The sequence below is a fragment of the Stenella coeruleoalba genome (assembly GCF_951394435.1).
Source record: "Stenella coeruleoalba genome assembly, chromosome: 2".
NCBI lineage: Eukaryota > Metazoa > Chordata > Mammalia > Artiodactyla > Delphinidae > Stenella > Stenella coeruleoalba.
Genome location: NC_137147.1, coordinates 144,848,831 through 144,868,818, shown reverse-complemented (window position 1 = coordinate 144,868,818; position 19,988 = coordinate 144,848,831). Strand labels below are relative to the sequence as shown.

Below are 19,988 nucleotides of genomic sequence, written 5' to 3'. Positions count from 1 at the left end.
GGGTGGAGACAAAGTCCAAAAATGCGAACTTGTTAGATCAGGTTTTTTGCTGGTCTACAATGAATTATGATCACTGTGACTAGTAAAGAGAGAGACTACTAATAGCTGACTCTAAATTTAGAAATAACTTTTTTTTTTTTTTTTTTTTTTGCGGTACGCGGGCCTCTCACTGTTGTGGCCTCTCCTTTTGTGGAGCACAGGCTCTGGACGCGCAGGCTCAGCAGCCATGGCTCACGGGCCCAGCCGCTGCGCGGCATGTGGGATCTTCCCGGACTGGGGCATGAACCTGTGTCCCCTGCATCGGCAAGCGGACTCCCAACCACTGCGCCGCCAGGGAAGCCCAAAAATAACTATCTTTTAAGGTCTAGAGAAGGAGTCTCAATTTCAGAGCAGTTACTGTAGGTTACTAGTAAAATCAGTTTTACTTATGTTGGGGTAGCTATTGAAAAATATACTGCTAGGCATTAGAATGGTTAAGGTTGGTTTTTCTAAAGAAATAGTAAATGGCTTTGAGGTCATAGGAGAGGTTAGAGAAACTGAGACACTATAAAAATAGGTGAAGTGTTCAAAGTCAGTTGGTTAGAAGCCCAGACTAAAGCAAAGAATTCTAGGACTGATGTTCTCATTGGGGGAAAGGGTTTGATTGACCTCTGAACACCACAAAATAGTGCTAACTGGATACATAATGCATAGATATTCAGACATCTGCACCTCACTGCTCTGAATGTCTCAGACTTAGCTGCTATTTTGAAAAGAGTAAAATTACTGGACTAAATCAATGCTATGTATACCTCTACAAGATGTTAGTTTCCCAGGATTACACTGACAGTCTAGCAGGAGAGGTGATTTTTCCAATATCTCAGGAACTAGCCAAGTAGACAGTGAACAAACGTGTTATTTTCATGAAACAAGTATTTATTGTGCACCTACTAAGTGCCAGGCCCTCTTTTAGGTACAGAGATACAGGTAAGATCCTTGCTCTCATGGAGTTTACCTTCTAATATTAAACGGCTTCTCTTTGGCAGGCAGTGGAAGAGCATGGGATACTTTGAGAATGGTGAATTAAGTGATGGAAAATCTTGAAATCCAAGTTGGGGAAAAATTCGATTTTGAGATGCTTGATGCGAAGCCATTGGGCCCCATGAACTGAGGACTAAGTGGAAGGGGAAAATGACTTTAGTTGCAATCAATTTTTCTGTTTGTCTTGAAGAGCTTCTTACATAAACCTGTTATGTGAACTATAAAAATATGGTCAGTAAACCAAGGGACAGTTTAGGTGGCATTAATTTAATGAGCTTATTACCAATCTCTTACAGAAATCAATAAACATTTACTTTTTACCATCCCCTGAGGTGGCTCCTTGCCATTACCAGTCATTGTTAGACTGGGGAATGTTTAAAAAGTTCTTTAAAAAGAACCATTTTTTCCTGGGCAATTAGAAACAGTCAGTGCCCTGCAACTTTTAAAACTTTCTCAAGTTGCCTGTTAATTGGTTCTCTACCCGTGCTTTTTGATTTATAAAGTTTATTCTCTGCAATAAGTTACAAAGCTATCCTCTGTTATAAAGATCTCCGGGGTCATGATAAAATCAAGTCCATCAACTGGGACAATAACATGCTATTGTTTTTATAGAGTGTCCAGGCTTATCCAATGTCCCAATGGACTTCTTCAAGATAGTGTCAATTTACATCATCTTCATTTCATAAGGATAGCAGTTTCATGCTCTGAGAAACACTAAAAAGTTGCAGTAGTTTCATTTATGAGTAACTAAAGAGATTTGCTACCTATTTCTTGGGAAAACGGGTTAATTCTGGTCATTTTATATTGGGATGGGAAAAAAATGCAAGATCTTTTATTAAAAAATTTTTTTTTGAATTACAAAAGTAATGTGTTCCTTACAGAAAAATCAGAAACTAGAACTAAGCAGAAAATATATTTTGTAATATATATTTGTAAGTGACTTGGAAGCTACCTCTTTGATTCACTCTCTTTGGTCCCCTCTCACCAATCACTGAGACCTAGTTAACATCTTAGTGTTTATGTGTTCAGTCTTTTCTGCCTCTCTCCACACATCGTAGTTTTTAAAAATGGGATCATATAATACACAGTGTTTTGTGATTTGTCTCCTCGCTTCCTAAACTTCAAATGGTTTCAGGTCATCCTACATTTCCTAAGGGCTGTGTAACTGTAAGATATACAATTGACTTTATTTAAGGGCACAGTAGGCAGAAGAAATTTCTTCTTATGAACTTAAAAGAATATGCCCCTCATCCCTAAAGCCGTTCTCTAAATCCCTAAATGACCTCTGACCAGCTGAGTTTCGGTGTCGGCGTGTGCGACATTTACAGAGAGGGACAATCCCGCTTCGGGTTCCCGCCGACAGAGTCGCAGTAGAACCCCAGAGCCCACCAGGGTCTTCCCGTCGGAACCGCACCTCGCTTCCTCCAGCGGCGGGCCAGCGGTCAGGAGAAGCGCTCTGCGGACCTAGGGGCCCCATTCCCCAAGACGGTGCATCCCCTCCCCCCCTTGCATGGCAGAGCCCGAGTTCTGCGACAGCTCGTCCGGCGCGTCGCCTTGCCTCGCGGACCCTCTCACCACCGGACAGCAGGCTAGAGACCCAGGAGGGGCCCGCGGGAGCTCGTGCCGGCCCAGTCCGGCTGCCGCGCTGCACCATCGCCGGACCGGAGCCGCGCGGGGCCGCGCCGTCCCCGAGTGATGACGCGCTTCCTGCCCTCCCGGCGCGCCCGGGCCGTGCGCTCGCGCTCGCCCTCGGCTCTTGTTCCGCGCCTGGAGCCAGCGGCGGCGGCAGCGGCTGAGGCGGCTGAGGGAGCGGAGCGGTCGCCGGGCGCGCGGGGGGTCGCCGGCTGCACTCCGGTGCGGGCGCTCTGCAGTGAGACAGTAAATGCATCCGCCGGTAAGGCTCACGACTCAGTCGGGTTTTCCTCTTCCTCCAGCTGCATGCACGTTGCATGAATTTCTCGTGTCTTTTCCCTCCCCTCTACAGAAGGAAAATGTGGGTGGTTTTCCCCTTCCTTTTGCATCTCTTGAGTGATGCAAAAAACCCCGCAAAGCTCCCAGATTTGATGTTCTAGGAGAGCTATTTGCAGAAAATAAAAATAAAATTAAATTAATGCACCTGTCTATCGCACATGTATGTTTCACTGCACTGGACCCGGGCGCCGCGGTTTGCAAACAGCCTCGCAGCCGGCGCCCGAGAGCGGATTCCTAGCCGTGGGCAGCCGGTCCCCTGCGGGGCTCCCGCTGGGTTTCCGGTAACTGGGCTTTGAAAAGCGGCCCCGCCTGCATGGAGTGTCCCCTCGGCCCCGGCCGGGTCCCCGCGCCAGGAGAGTTGGCGCAGGCGGAGCGGCTTCATTCCAGCACTGGTCGCCCCGACTCCAGCGCCACTTTGCAAACAAGTCTCCGGCCGGGCTCCAGGCAAAGACAGCCGGCCGGTGCGGAGCTCCTTTGCCAGTCCCGGACTCTCAGACCTGCAGATTCCACGATTCCCCTTTACTTGGCAATCTCGCCACTAGCAAACTGCTGGCCGCTGAGGGACCTAGAGCTAGGGGAGGATTGGGATTCAGTGCCGCTGGCCTCGCGCTGGACCAGGGGCGCCCTCTCCTTTCTCGGCCCCAGGAGCTGAAATTTCGCGCCCACCGGGAGCCGGGGGTCCTGGAGACGGGCATTTCGGGATTCCCTGAGGGGACCGAGGAGCGACGTTCGAGGGCGCCATATTTTCAGTGGGTCTTGGCTACGGAGGGGAGGGGGCGAACAGTTGGTGGGCCCGGGGGAGAGCGCGGCGCCCCCGCTGGAGAGGCCGGAGCGGTTTTCTCTCGGAAAGTTTGCGCGCCCAGGCCGGCACTGAGGCGGCCCCGCAGGGCGCGCACCGCGCCTGTCCCCGCAAGGGCGCGCGGGCTGCAGCGCGTCGCCAGGCCGGCCCGCCGGGGTTGAGGGCCGAGAGCCGCCGTCTGGGACTGCACGCTCGGCTCGCCTCCTTCCCCGGTCCAGCCGAGACGCGGCGGTCGGGCCCCGAGGCGCAAGAAACACGCCCCTCTTCTGCCGCCGCGGCTGCCTGGACGCTCCGCGGGAGCCGTGCGCTTGGCCGCCTCCCCCGGCCGGGCACCGGTGCGGAGCGTTTTGCCGGCGCCGGGATCCGCCTGGGCGCTCCGCAGAACGCGGGATCTCACTCCCCGCGGAGAGGAGGCGCCCGGTTTTCGCGTCGGGGCCGACGGCCTGGCTTGCGGGGGTTCCGGGGCGGAACACCAGTCCGAGCCTCCTCTCGCCTCCCTGGCTGCGGCCGCAGCGCCAGCGGCTGCGTGCTCGTCTCTCGCCGCGGTGCCAGCTCGTGGGGCGAGGTTAAGGGGGGGGGGTTCCAGAAGTTAGGGCTTCAGGTGCCGCGTGGGGAAACTTGGATTTTTGCTGCCCGTGAAGAGCCCAGGTGACCTGGGGAAAGGAGATTGATTCACAGTCCCTGTCTCGTGGTGAAAACTAACCTCTGGCAATTTCCAGACGGTGAGAGAGGAATGAGCTGAAGTGTTGGCGTTGTGCAAGACACAGTTAAAGACAGGAGAGTAGGGGTGATGTTCCGGAGAATTGTACCCCCCCAAATGTAATAAATTACAAGCAGCCTGGTGCTCTTAGTACCACTTACTTTGGCTTCTGATAGTACCCGGGGTGCTGAGTTGTGGCATTCTTCAGGTTGCGCGCTATCCTCCCTCCTCCAGAGCTTGGAGTTGGCGACTCCTCAGGAGTGGACACTGGGGAATCTACTTTTGAAATAGATTGTAATCTCTGCTTTGCGAAGGGTCAGGGGAAGGGCGTATTGGCTGACCTATAGTTCGCTGGCGGGAACGTGCCAGCCGTTCTCCTTGGCGAGAGAAATGATGCCATACTATTGAGGTCATGTCAGCACTTTGGGGTTTTGTCATTGGAGAGGCTTCAGGGGATCACAGAGGGGATGTAGGGGATGGGGGGAGGCTTTCATCTCGGAGATGCGCCCTTTGTTGTCAGGGATTAGGCTGCTCTTGCGTCTGTCCACTTCGATAAATGCCTCTAGTGGGAATGTCAGCCATTGGGTTTCCAAGATTTTATCTTCCTTGTTGGCTGATTTGGGTTATCCATGCAAAAACCCTGGAGGTGCGGTGGTGTGACAAGACAAGTGGCCTTGAGAGAGGAGGGATACCTGCACGAATGCTAATTTTGTTTTCACTGAGCCCTAGAATTGTGGAGAACACCCTGAGCCTAAGATACATTTATCTGGAATTAGCATAATTAATTTAGGATAGAATCAAATCAGTTGCTGAAAGCCTCCATCCCTTTTGTAAAGTTCCCAGTCTTAGAAGTGGTACCTTGAATCCCAGAAACACAGGGCTCCTCAGATCGGGGAAGTCACTGGTTTCTCTCTGCCTTTGTACCCACTCAGGTCATCAAGGAGATACTAGAGAGTTATTAGAGTATCTGTTTTTGGCATTGATGTTGTGCTTCTACCTCCAAAGGGAAGGTGCACTTTTAAAATGATCCTGTTCAATTAGTTATTGGGGAAATTCTTTCTAGGCAAAGGTTTATTTATATGGGTCTTGAACTCACTTACTGTTAAATCTACTTGTTCAGGGTTTTTCAAACACTGTTCCCTAGAGTATTTTTAAGCAAAGTGAGGTTTTAGAAATAGGGGTATGTATGTGTGTGTGTGTGTGTATTATTTTTGCTTTAGCCCAGTTTCTTTTATAGCTCAAAATTATACTGATTCCCCCATTCCTCCACTCCTGGCTCCCAGCAGATCATTTGTTCCTAAGAACAGTTAAGGATGGTTACAGGTGATGAACAATTTAAATCTTTACCAACTATGCTCAGGAAAAAAGAAAATCTAAAGATGTATTTATTCATCTTAGGATTGTGCTTTATATATATGTGTCACATTTTTGTGCATGTGCTAAACATTACATAATAAAAATCTTAAAGGCGTTTTCTCAATAATGCTAAAATAAGAGATTTAAAAAAGAGAAGTTTTATTACAAACCCTTCAGTTTTCATTCCCAAGTATACTACCTCAATATTTATTTATTTTTTTTTATGCCTCTCTTAACAAAGTGTTATAAATTGTGCTTTGTTGCCTGTTGCCAGATTCTTATTATAACCGCATGGCTTGATCAAAGTTCCTGCAATTTTTTTCCTATTAAGAAGGTTTTGTAACTTCAGGAGGTGAGAAAATGCCTATTCATTTTGGAGAGTTGCCTGTCAAGTTACCAGGCTGTGTGTGTGTGTGTTGTAGTGTGTGTGGCATGCCTGACTCTTGGGACAGTATCTAAAACTTGTGTTCTGTGACATTACTACTCCAGAACTTTTGAGTTATAATGTTTTCTTGGAGATTTGGGGTGGTGTTTAGCCAATACAGGAAATACTAAAAAAGAGTTAAATAATTCAAAGTTATTTTTATGGATACAAAAAAAAATTAAAGCCAAGAAGGAAAACTTAATAAGCAGGACCAGAATTACAGCTTACCATACCCAACTGGTGCCTTTTTAATTACAGTACTTTCCCCCAGAAGTTTTTAATCCTATTACTTTTATATTTAATAAGGAGACTAGTTAAGACATAAGCCAAACAGAACTATTGCAAATAATGGGGATAAATGCTGGGTATAACCAGATGTTTTGCCTAAAGTTAAAAGAGTTAAGGAATCTGAACTCTGTCAAACCCCCCTGCAGGCCCTCCTCACTCCCCTTCCCCAATAAGCAGGAGATTTTGAAAGGCTAGAAAATCTTGGATGGCGTTGGAGACAAAAAACAAGAAAAGAACAAAATGTTTAAGGTAGGCTTCTCCTGTCCATTGACCAAATGAACAGCCTGTGGCTTAGTGGCAGGTGTCGCTTGGTTTTGAGAGCCTTTGTTTATGTACCACCCAGAGCTATGAATTAAGACTGGGCTCTTTTGCCACCCGTTTCAAGGTGCATTGTCAGAGTCAGTGCCAGGACCATGGTTTTGTTTCTCCCTTAACCAACAATTTAATTTCAGCCAAAGTGATGCTGTTCTGAATATGCAGAACAAGTAGTGAATATTTGTGTTTCCTTTTTACTCTTTTAGCTGCACTCTTAACAAACAGAATTCTCTAAGCCTGCTATTCACTTATTCAGAAATTGTTTTTGAGGGCTTACCATGTACTTCAAGCTAAGAAATCATCCCCTGGCCTCACCCCACATACTGAGGTCCTAGAGGGTGATATTCTTTTATACTTGACACATCTCATAGATTCCGGGGCGAGAGGGGATTAGTGTGAGATTAAACAGTACTTGAACAGTCCAGCATGATCAAAGATATACAAAGGATGTGAACAGGCAATTCCTGAGATAAGAGGTACAAATGATCATAAACATGTGAAAAGATCCTCAACGTACATAATGGTCAGGGAAATGCAAATTAAAAAACAAAGAGATATTAGTTTTCTGTTCAATTAATTCATGTTGTAAAGATTGGTAACATCCTCCATTAGGGGGGTTGGGGGCAACCCTCAGACTCTTGTGGGGAGTATGAACTGGTGCAGCCTTTAGGGAAAGCAGACAGTTTTGGTGAAAATTTGGAACGTGTATGCCATATGAACCAGCAGTTGCATATTTGGAATCCTTTCTTACAGAAGTAAAAACATCAGCATGTAGGGATCTGTGTGTGAGGATGTTTCTTGCAGGATTACTACGGTAAATAAACTAGAAACACCATGAGTGTCCATCAGTAGGATGGATAAAATAGGGTACAGCTAGTATGGATTGTTTTGTGAAGGATGTCTGTGATACATTACATGTAAATAAAATCGAGTTGCTGAGTATCATATGTATCAAGAGTATGACCCTATTTCCGATTTAAAAAAGAAGCCCTAGTAGGTGTATGACCTTGGAGAAAGATACGGAAGGATACATAAAATTTAATATTGTTTAAAATTAGCATTGGGGCAGAGGGGTGGTTAACTTGCCCCTTATACACCTTGAATGGTTTACTGGCTCAGACTTGCAGGCTTTTCTGTATGAAAACTCTTTAAAGTGTTATTTGGTTAATGAATAGGAAATTTGTCTGGAACCATTTTAGAAACAAATTTGGGCAATATCATGTTTTCTCTGATGCCTTCTGTGGCAATCTCTTGTCTCTTTGGAAACTTTCAGTTAGTTATCTTCTAAAATTCTGAGATTTCCCAAGTTTAAGTAAATTCCTTCAGGGTAAGCCATGGCTTCTGGAAGAGCTATTTACCTCTGTCTCCCAGGAGAGTGACAACAAGCAGTCATGAAAGCTCTTAGCAAGCAGTCTCCTTTCCCTTGGTTTCTGATCCCATTCTGAAGGTGGGGTCTTCTGGCCAACTGAAGAGGCTTCTTAGAGAGGAGCAGCATCTCCTCAAACTTGGTTTTCCTGAGCCCCAGAAAGTTGCTGCTAAATGACTCTGCTGGCATTTGAACCCTGGTCTCCTTCCACACTATCTTTAGCTTAGCTGATTGCTCTCCCTGTGTACCATTTTCAGTCCTGCCCCTTGATGTGATTTTTGAAACTTGATAGTATTTCAGTTCTTGGCAGTCACTACAAAAAAATGAAACTTTCAAAAGCAGTGGAATCTCTGTTCACATTTTAAAAAGTACATACCACGTGATTCTGTGAATGCTAGTGGGAGGCTCCGAATCTCAACCCCCTGGAAGCCGGGGCTGTGCTGCAAATTTGAAAACCATGGTTTAGATTCAGTGGTTTCCAGGAGAGAATGCCTCAGAGTCACCTGGAGGACTTGTTAAAACCCACTTTGTTAGGCCACAGTTTCATATTCTGTTAGTCTTAGGTGGAGACTGATAATTTGCAGTTTTACCAAGTTCCCAGGTGATGCTGATCTCGCTGGTGCTGGACCACACTTTGCAAACCACTGGTGTAGAGGAACAGCTTCCTCTGTTTTGCAGCTCTTGTGTTCTTGTCTAGCCGGTGCTCTGCCCTTTCATGGATGAAAGTTAGGGTGCCAATCAAGGCAAGTTAACTCAGTTTTATCAGTTTCACCAAGCTGGGAGAAAGAAATATTTGAGTTATTTTACTTAACTTTTTTCTGTATCTTTTGCAGGTGTTTGGGGATGTAGTGATGTTTCGTACATGGTTGTGTGTGGTTAATCAACAGTGAACGTCAGAGTTCAGGGATATTTTAAATATTCTATAATGGTTTCTCATGGGAAAGCAGAGAGGACTATTAGTCTCTGGTTCCTGTCTTCTTGTTTTTCATCATACATACATACATATTCAAGATTTGATGTCACTGATTGCTTTTAATAAAAAGTTGCCTACATGTGAAGGGTATTGTGAAGCAAATGGTGATCAGATAATAAATGGTGCTTAAATTGTTGTAATCTACTCATTGGTGCATTTGGGGTGGGGTGGGGATGAAGTACAGTAGTCATTAATTTCAACAAGTGTCTATTACGGTGTCTCCAGAGGGGACATATTTCTAACAATGCTTATCAGTGACACATAAGTCCTGGGCTGTGCCCGGGGACCCTCACTTGTCTGGATGCCCTCCAGAGGAGTGGCTGACCTGAAGCTCAAGAAGTTTCCCTGAAAGATTCCCCATTAGCGGATCTCCTAATTCTAAAATTCTGCAGCAGATAAACACTTGTTCTGTTTTTAGCTGCTTAATTTTAGTGCTTTTCTTCTTTTCTGATGATTTCACATGTAAGTTATAAGCAAAGCAAGATTCGTTGTGCTGAGTGGGGTGTATGAAAAGAAGTGAAATAGGAAGGAAATTTTCAGGAAGGAGGTCATACTTCAGCTGGGCCTTGGAGAGTGGGCGTCTTCTGTAGGCGTCTCCACCCTGGCTTCACATTGGGGTCACCTGGGGATTCTGATTTGGTTGGTCTGGGTGGGGCCTGGGCATTGGTGGGTGAGTTTTCCAGGTAATTCTAATGCGTAGCTGGGGTAGAGAACATTCAGCTACAGCCCTCTGGGTCACTTTCCCTCATTCTTTTTTTTTTTTAATTAATTAATTAAATTTATTTATTTTTGGCTGCATTGGGTCTTCGTTGCTACCCGCGGGCTTTCTCTAGTGGCAGCGAGTGGGAGCTGCTCTTCGTTTCTGTGTGCGGGCTTCTCATTGCAGTGGTTTCTCTTGTTGTGGAGCACGGGCTCTAGGCGCCCGGGCTTCCGTAGTTATTTTGCCTCATTCTTGGAAGATCTTGTTCATCTGGCTCACAGTCCCTCCTCCCATCAACATTTTTGGTAACTTGGACATCTATATAGATTGTCCCCCCCAATTCAGTCCTTTGACCAACTCTCTTTTAGTTATCTTTTCCTCTTGCTACTTCAGCCATGCCTCCCATGGTTATTTCTAGGCTGCTGGTTCGCAGCAGTTTTGCCACCCAGAGGCTATTTGGCAATGTCTAGGGGGTGCTACGGGCGTCCAGTGAGGGGAGGCCTGGGATGCTGCTAAACGCCCTATGACGCACCAGAGAGCCCTGACCACAGAGAATCACGTGGGCTAAAATGTAAGCAGTGCCATGGTAGAGAAGCCTTGCCCTGGTGTCCTGGGAGTTTTTTTTAACCCCGATCCATAGGAGAAATACATCTTATGTGAGACCCAATGCAAATACACATACAACTGAAACAAGTTTCACGAAACAGTGTTTACCCATTACTAGGTATAATGTAGTTACATACTTTTTATTCTGTGTCATTAAGAAAAAACTGCTGGTCATGACCCACTAAGTTGATTTTATTACCCACTAAGCTTGCACCACAGTTGTGGACCTTATCATTACCAGTAACTGTACCTCCACCAAAATCTTGACAAGCATTCCAGTCTGACCCTCACCTTTTCTCTTTTATCTTATTCCTGTTATTACCCTGTTCCACCTATCCTGCCCCCTACATGGGCCTCTGACCTGGTGACCCTTCCACTTCATTGTCCATCATACTTATTACCGCCTACCACTCTCCCCTCCACCCCGACCCCCAGGTGCTTCCATACACCCTCAACCTCTTTGACCATTTCTCCCTTCATCTTACTTTCCTGGGAAAACCCCACCCTCTGCCCACTGTGCTCCTGCCTCAGGCTGATGAACCTGGCTGGAGAAAACCAGCCATCTGCATCGTCTTGCTTTTGATTTATGACCATAAACCTCAAGGCGGACTCTTGACACTGCCCAGCCCACTATGTTTCTGTCCCCACCCCACTCTCAGCTGAGGACTTGGCTTATTTCACGGAGAAAAAAGAAGCAATTAGGAACTAGTTTCATCATCTCCTCGTGCTAAATCTGCTAGCCTCCCTGCACCGTAACCACACAGCACTGGAACCACATGTGAACTGGAGCCCGTTCCCTGTTGGCATGCAAGGCTCTCACTCATGCACGAATCTCCTTTCCCTTCTGCATCATTAGTTTTCTCCCTCTGATGGATCATCTCCATGAGAAACATGCTCTAGTATCTCTCATCTTAAGGGAGAAAGCAGCAACCACAAAACACTCTCAACCCACTATCCTAGTCGGCTGTTCTCCCAATTCCTCATTCTCCCTTGGAGTAAGTACTTTCTAAAAGAACTGTCATACATTTTGCCCGCTTTCCCCTCTCATTCTGTCTTGAACCCACCCCAGGTTGGCTTCTTGCCCACCCCCCACCCCCTCTTCACCAAAACCATGCTTCTTCAGGTGCCAGTGATACTTAATGGCCAACTCTTAGTTGTCATCGCCTGCAGCCTCTCGGCAGCAGTTAGCCAGCTCTCTCTTTGGCTGTCTTCACTTGGCTTCTGCACTGCAATCCTAACCTGGTTCTCCTCCTGCACTCTGGCCGTTCCAGCTCCTGTTCTGCTGCTGTATCTCCCCGTCCTGGCTTCTGAAGGAGGGGGCTGTTCTCTCACACTTGACTTGACTTAGGAATCTGCTCCAGTATCACCTCCTTAGAGGTCTCCCTGGCATCCCCCAGCCCCTGCTCTCAGCCTCTTCTTTGTTTTCATATCATTTATTATTCCCTGATACAGGCATACTTGGGAGATATTGTAGCTTCTGTTCCAGACCACGGCAATAAAGTGAATATCAAAATAGAGTCTTATGTATTTTTTGTTTTCCAGTGTATATTTACACTGTACTGTAGTCTATTAAAAGTGTGCAATAGCATTACATCTAAAAAAACAATGTACATACCTTAATTAAAAAATACTTTATTGCAAAAAAGTGGTAACCATCCTCTGAGTCTTCAGAGAGTCATGATCTTTTTGTTGGTGGAGGGTTTTGCCTCTATGTTGATGGCTGCTGACCAGTTTGGGAGCTGGTGGCTGAAGGTTGGGGTGCTTATGGCCACATCTTAAAATAAGACAGCGATGAAGCTTGCTGCACTGATTGACTCTTCCTTTCACGGACAATTTCTCTGTCGCATGCAGTGCTGTTTGATAGCATTTTACCCACAGTAGAACTTGTTTCAAAATTGGAGTCAGTTCTCTCAAACCCTGCAGCTGCTTTATCAGCTAAGTTTATGTGATATTCTAAATCCTTTGTTGTCATTTTAGTAATCTTCACAGCATCTTCACTGGGAATACATGCCATCTCAAGAAACCACCTTCTTTGCTCATGTGTAAGAAGCAATTCCTCATTCAGGTTTTCTCATGAGATTGCAACAATTCAGTAACATCTTCAGGCTCCACTTCTAATTCTAGTCCTCTTGATCTTTCTACCACATCTGCAGTTACTTCCTCCACTGAAATCTTGAACCCCTCAAAGTCATCCATGAGGGTTGGAATCAATGTCTTCCAAATTCCTGTTAATGTTGTTATTTTGACGTCTTACCGTGAATCATAAGTGTTCTTAATGGTATCTAGACTGGTGAATCCTTTCTGGAAGGTTTTCAATTTGCTTTGCCCCGATCTATCAGAGGAGTCACTGTCTATGGCAGCTACAGACTTACAAAATGTATTTCTTAAAGAATAAGACCTGAAAGTTGAAATGACTCCTTGATCCATGGGCTGCAGAATGGATGTTGTGTTAGCAGGCATGGAAAATATTCATCTTGTTGTACGTCTCCATCAGAGCTCTTGGGTGACCAGGTGCCTCGTCAATGAGCAGTAGTATTTGGAAAGAAATATTTTTTTCTGAGTAGTAGGTCTCAACAGTGGGCTTAAAATATTCAGTAAGCCATGTTGTAAACTGGATATGCTGTCATCCAGCCTTTGTTGCTCCATTTACAGAGCACAGGCAGAGTAGACTGAGCATAATTCTTAAGGATCCTAGGATTTTCAGAATGATAAATGAGCACTAGCTTCAATTTAAAGTCAGCAGCTGCATTAGCCCCTAACAAGAGAGTCAGCCTGTCCTTTGAAGCTATCATTGACTTCTCCTCTCCAGCTATGAAAGTCTTAGATGGCATCTTCTTGCAGTATAAGGCTGTTTTATCTACGTTGAAAATCTGTTGTTTGGTGTAGCCTCCTTCATTAATGATCTTAGCTAGATCTTCTGGATAACTTGCTGCAGATTCTGTGGGTTGGCCAAAAAGGTCGTTTGGATTTTTCCGCAAGATGTTAGAGAAAAACCTGAATGAGCTTTTTGGCCAATGCAATACATCAGCACTTGTTGCTTTGCCTTGCACTTTTCTGTTATGGAGACGGCTTCTTTCCTTAAGCCTCACTAACCAACCTCTGCTAGCTTCACACTTTTCTTCTGCAGTTTCCTCACCTCTTTCAGCCTTCCTAGAATTGAGGAGACTTAGGGCCTTGCTTTGGATTAGGCTTTAGCTGAAGGGAATGTTGCGGCTGGTTTGCTCTTCTATCCAGACCGACAAAACTTTCTCTGTATCAGCAATAAAGCTGTTTCCCTTTTGTATCATTTGTGTGTTCACTGAAGTAGTACTTTCAATTTTCTTTAAGAACTTTCCCTTTGCATTCATTCACAGCTTGGCTGTTTGGCACAAGAGACCTAGCTTTTGGCCTGTCTGACATGCCTTCCTCACTAACCTTAATCATTTCTAGCTTCTGATTTAAAGTGAGAGATGTGTGACCCTTCCTTTCACTTGGACACTTAGAGGCCTTTGTAGGGTTATTAATTGGCCTAATTTCAGTATTGTGTCTCAGGGAACAGGGAAGCTGGAGGAGAGGGAAAGAGACGGAGAGCTGCAGGTTAGTGTAGCAGTCAGAACACAAGCATTTATTGATTAAGTTCGTCATATTATATGGGTGCAGTTTGTGGCACCCCCAAAACAGTTACAGGTGTCACATCAAAGATCATTGATCACACATCACCATAACAAATATAATAATATTGAAAAAGTTTGAAATATTGTGAGAATTACCAAAATGTGACACAGAGACAGGAGATGAGCAAATGCTGATAGAAAAGTGGTCCTGTTAGACTTGCTTGGCACAGGGTTGCCACAGACGTTCAATTTGTAAAAACAGTGGTATCTGCAAAGCGCGATAAAGTGAGGTGCAGTAACATGAGGTCTGCCTGTGTTACATACGTGATTCATTTATTGTCTGTCTCATAGCACTAGAATGTAAGCTCATGAGAGAAAACATCCCTTGGACTTGTGTCCCCAAGTGTCTAAAACAATGTCTGGCACATGATAGATAATCAACAAAATTTTTGTTTAATTGAAGTATAGTCGCTTTACAATGTCGTGTTAATTTCTCCCGTACAGCAAAGTGATTCATTTATCATATACATACATTCTTTTTCATATTCTTTTCTATTATAGTTTATCACAGGATATTGAATATAGTTCCCTGTGCTATATAGTAGGACCGTGTTGTTTATCCTTCCCATATATACTAGTTTGCATCTGCTAATCCCAAACTCCCAATCCATCCCTCCCCTTGGCTACCTCAAGTCTGATTCTGTGAGTCTGATTCTGTTTCATAGATAGGTTCATTCAACAAAATATTTTAATGTGAGTAATTGATGAAGAAAACTTGCTGGTTATAGAGTTAGCCTTCCACGAGGTAAAGTCATTGTTTTCCAGATTGGAGCTAAGGAAGAGAGCAATGTTGAGGCGGAAAAGTGTTGTCCCTCGGGGGCAGTGTTTCTTAGGTCATGTGCTGAGAGTTAGGGGTTCAAGCACTGAATGAATGAATCCTGTCCTTGTTACATACTTGTTGAGTGGTGGAAAGCACCTGCTGAGGACAGCTAGACAGAGACAAATGGCTGCCTCTCGCTTTTATCTCTGAAGAGGGGCTCTTAAACAGTCTGCTTGGTAACTCACTGCTGGGTTGAAGACGTTAAGTTCACTTGTCTTAAGTGTTTATCACTGACCTCAATGTTCTGGTGAATTGTTGGTGCATCACTTGTCCCCAGGGTCCACTTGACCGCACAGAGAGATGTCTCCTTTTCCTCATACGATGTTTGAGGCCCTGGCTGAGTGAATTCCTGCAGATGGGTGAAGTGTGCCTTGCTGCCCTCTGAACTACTCTCTCAAGCTCCCAGGCTTCAGACTTCGTGTATTTAAATCAAGACCGCTCTCTTCTCTTTCTGTTTGCATGCTTCGGGACTGCCCATTGAATTACTTGGCATCCGTGTCCGGGACCTAGTTTGATGTAAGTGGAGATAATTTCCCGAGTGTGGCCTGAGATCATGTGTGGCACATCTTCCAAGGGGAGTGTAGATTATTCCTGGGTTTGAGAGGTTACATTGAGGGCACTTTAAGAGGCTTAATTTTCTCCTTAAAGGGCTCTCCATTGGGCTCAGCACCTGTCACTCCTGGGCCCTTCCCTCGGGGTTAAAGGAGCTCTCCCTCTGGGTAAGATGTCAGCCACGGGCAGCCTGACATGCAGCCACAAAGCCGTCGGGCCTAGTACATCCAGGAAGAAAGAGTAGATGTCTTTGTGGGACATATTTATTTTTATCATCAGTGTTTTATTTCTTTAAAAAGGGAGCCTGAATGGTTCTAGGTCAGCCTCTCCCTTTGACAGGTAAGGAACTGAGTCCCAGAAGGATGAGACTGACTGGAGCCACTTGGCAAAGCTGGCACTGGAGTCCCACTCTCCTAACCACCACTGGGCACTCTCTTCTTTTCCTGGGATGTCTGGGTGGACCCCGACTTTAATTCATGACTGTGATTCTAGGCTCTGGGTGTGCATCAGAACCACCAGGGAAGCTCCTTAAACCTGCTGATTGTGTTGGTTCCCAAACCACCCCCTGACTTGGAATCTCTGAGAGCGGGACCTGGTCACTGCCTTTTTTTTTGCGGTACGCGGGCCTCTCACTGTTGCGGCCTCTCCCGTTGCAGAGCACAGGCTCTGGATGCGCAGGCTCAGCGGCCATGGCTCACGGGCCCAGCTGCTCCGCGGCATGTGGGATCTTCCCGGACCGGGGCACGAACCCGTGTCCCCTGCATCAGCAGGCGGACTCTCAACCACTGCACCACCAGGGAAGCCCTGGACACTGTTTTTTAAAATTCCCTAGGGAGGCTCCTAGGAGAAGTCACCCAGGAAGTGTGTGTAGGAGGTAAAATCAGCCAGGGCACTGGGGACAGTTGCCCAGCAGGGGAGATACTTGCTGGCCTTGCACTCTGGAGAGACACGGCTCCTTCCTGATGCTGGACAATCATTTCAACCAGGCCGGTCTGCCCCTCTCTCTCCCACACTCCCTCTGGTTACTGAGTAAGACCCTGCAGGGTTACAGTTTTAATGCATCTTGGAATGGCTTTATATTTTCTTTGGGGGCATTTCCCTACTGTGTTTTGAGCTACTTAGGCAAGAATGAAAGCTGAACCCAGTTTGAGAGAATCATCTCCTGAGGGTTTTTATGGGTGCTCTTGATTAGGGCCTCTTGGTACCTGCATGTTGAGGGTGACCTGCCAGCTCTCAGACCAGCTGGAAGCGAGAAGCTGGCCATGGGTGCTGCCCTGACAGAGGAAAAGGGAGAGTGATTGGCTGTGCAGGGCAGGTTTGCACAATTTTATAAGAATGAAAAACCACTTGCTGGCTCTTGCTGGTGAACTTGCAGTTACGTTAGGGCTCTGAGTTTGTGACAGTTGCTACAGGCTCCAGACTGCACAGCAGAGCCAGTAGTGATGCCCTGTCCCCCCAGAGCTGGCTCTCTGTTGGACCTGACAAATAGGGTATGTGCAGTTTTATGAACATACCTGATGAAGATATGAGAACAAGCCCTGTGGAATCTGAGAGGCATCAGGTGGCCAAATGTCCCTCACAGAAGGAGTCGGAGAGGGGCACTTTGCTCCTGAATTGGAACCGGACAGATTGAGCATCACTTTACCACAGGCTGGTGGCTTAAACAGCAGAATTTTACTGCCTCAGTTCTGGAAGCTGGAAGTTCAAGATCAAGGTGTTGGCAAGAGTTGGTTCCTACTGAGAGCTGTGAGGAAACACCTGTTCCAGACCTCTCTCCTTGGATTGTCGATGGCCATCTTCTCCCTAGGCAGGTCTGTTTCTGTGTCCAAATTTCCCCTTTTTATAAGGACACCAGTCACAATAGATAAGTGAGGGCCCACTGTAATGTCTTCATTTTAACTTGGTTACCTCTGTAAAAACCCTATTTCCAAATAAGGTCACATTCTGAGAGACTGGGAAGTTAGGACTCCAACATTTCTTTCTTTTTTGGGGGGGGGGGCATGCCACGCGGCATGTGGGATCTTAGTTCCCCAACCAGGGATCGAACCCGTGCCCCCTGCAGTGGAAGTGCAGGGTCTTAACCGCTGGACTGCCAGGGAAGTCCCCAACATTTCTTTTTTGAGGGGATGCGATTCAAGGCATAACATAGATTGTCAAATTGACTTCTCAGAATCAGCATGTGACATGGAATGCTTGTTACTGAAGTTACCTCTTTAGGCTAAGGGACCCTCGTCCATTATAGTGGCGGAATTCTGCACCTGCCGAGTTTTACTGACCTACACCTGGGACTTTACATTCTCCTAAGGTCTTGTCTCTATTTTTAGCCTTCATAATGATCATGGCAGGCAGGTATTATTTCCACTTTGAGGAAATTGATGTGTATCAAGGTTTACACACTAAATACTGGCTAAGTTTGATTCAAGCTCAGATTTTCTCCTCTGTATCCTAGGTTTCTCCCATAACACTGGTGATTTCTCAAGTCTTGGTATGCATAAGAATCTCCTGGGAGACTCGTTAAAAATACAGATTTAGGAGACTTTCTGGAATACTACCGAACTAGAAGCTGAGGTTACAACCAAGGAATCTGTATTTTTATCATTTCCTCTGGAGATTGTGATGCACTCCAACATGTGAGAATGAATGCAGTCTACCATGGACATAATATTTTTTGCAGGAGAACCCACCAATACTGCCAGGTTCCCATTTAATTTTCTGTTGGTGGCTTGTATGGGAGGCCCTAGGAGGCATCCTGGGAAGGTGCTCACTGGAATTGGGGTGCTTTGAGCCCAAGGGGATCACCTTCTTAGATGGTACCCCTGCCACCAAACTGATGGGGAGGGTCAGCTGCCAGGCTGTGCTCAGTGTCACTCAGCTAATGAAAAATAAATCTGTCTTGAACTTTGTGTGCTGTACAGATGCACCTTGCACCACAGTGGGGAACAGGTGGGAGATAAGTTGAGGCCATGTGATGACAAACATTGCATGCTTTATCAGAGCAAAAACAGAATTGGCAAGAGGACAAGACAAGAAAAAATTGTGACTGTTAAGTATTTATGGTTATAAAATGTATTTGCGTGAACTAAAATGTGATGGCGCATGCCCAGTGCAAAAGAATCACCTAGAGAAGCTTTTGAAACCGGGATTTCTAGGCTCCACCCCCAGAGATTTTCTTTCTCAGGTGGGGCTCAAGAATTCTGAGCTGCTGGTCTGGGGACCACATTTAGAACTGGCAAGTGAATATTAATAAAAGATTGTCATTGTGTAGTTCATCTGTTGATAGTACAATGATAATCTCTCTGAATAATGACAACATTTCTAAATCTTGGCCATTAGCCTATAGATTATAACCCATACTCAGGGTCAGTGTCCAAGTTACTTCACCAAGTCGACTTTATTTTTATTTTAAAAAATATTTATTTGTTTAAATTATTTATTTGGGTGCGCTGGGTCTTCTTTGCGGCGCGTGGGATATTTTTATTTGCGGTATGCGGAGTCTAGTTCACTGACCAGGGATCGAACCCGGGCCCGCTGCACTGGGAGCACGGGGTCTTAACCGCTGGACCACCAGGGAAGTCCCAACTCGATTTTATTTTAGTGCCTATATAACAAAACACATGCTCTCTTAGTGCGGGTTGCATTTCCTAGAGTGTGGTCCTTAGGTCAGTACTCTCAGAATTACCCAGGAATAAGGTTAAATACTCTAGCTGCCCAGTCCCCAGATATTCTAATTTGGTATGTCTGTGTGGGGTCCAAGAATAGGGAGTTTTCATAATCAGAAGATTGTTAGGTATACTGAGGTTTGAGTGCCACTGAGCTAGGGCTTGGAAAACAGTTGTGCTTTTTACCAGAAGCTAGCTACATAGTAAGGTTAAAAACAATCTGTTTACAAACAATCAACATTGGCATTTGTTGCCATTTTCCGGCTTGTAATGCTGTTTGTAGTCTGAAGTTACTAGGACCTTGTTCTGCATCAGGGATGTAATTTTGACAGATTGTTAGAGTTCTCTTTGAACAATCATCCCCCTGTTTTGTACATAAGCTCGTGCAATTCATTTTAAGATACGTCTTACAACGAAAAGTTATGTTCCTTGTCCAGGTAAATTCCTTTGGAGCATTGATAGTAATGGGAAATTTATTAGAGATTTTTGGAATTAATTCAAGGAGGCTTTGTGGGTTTTTTTTTTTTGCGTTATGCGGGCCTCTCACTGTTGTGGCCTCTCCCGTTGCGGAGCACAGGCTCCGGACGCGCAGGCTCAGCGGCCATGGCTCACGGGCCCAGCCACTCCGCGGCACGTGGGATCTTCCCAGACCGGGGCACGAACCCGTGTCCCCTGCACTGGCAGGCGGACACTCAGCCACTGCGCCACCAGGGAAGCCCAGCTTTGTGGTTTTAAACTGTACAAGTGGTTAAGGATGACCTTTGGTAGAAATAGGTTTGTGTTCTT

General features: G+C 45.8%; 1 protein-coding gene across 2 annotated transcripts in view; it reads left to right on the top strand.

Annotated features, from left to right (window-relative positions):
- The first annotated feature begins 2,621 nt into the window (after window positions 1–2,621).
- The window catches only part of TLN2 (talin 2), a 450,537-nt gene continuing 433,170 nt past the window's right edge, over window positions 2,622–19,988 (top strand). For both annotated transcript variants that reach the window (XM_079912034.1, XM_079912031.1), the window contains exon 1: window positions 2,622–2,914. The gene's annotated coding sequence lies outside the window, so the exon portion shown is untranslated. The remainder of the gene's footprint in view (window positions 2,915–19,988) is intronic.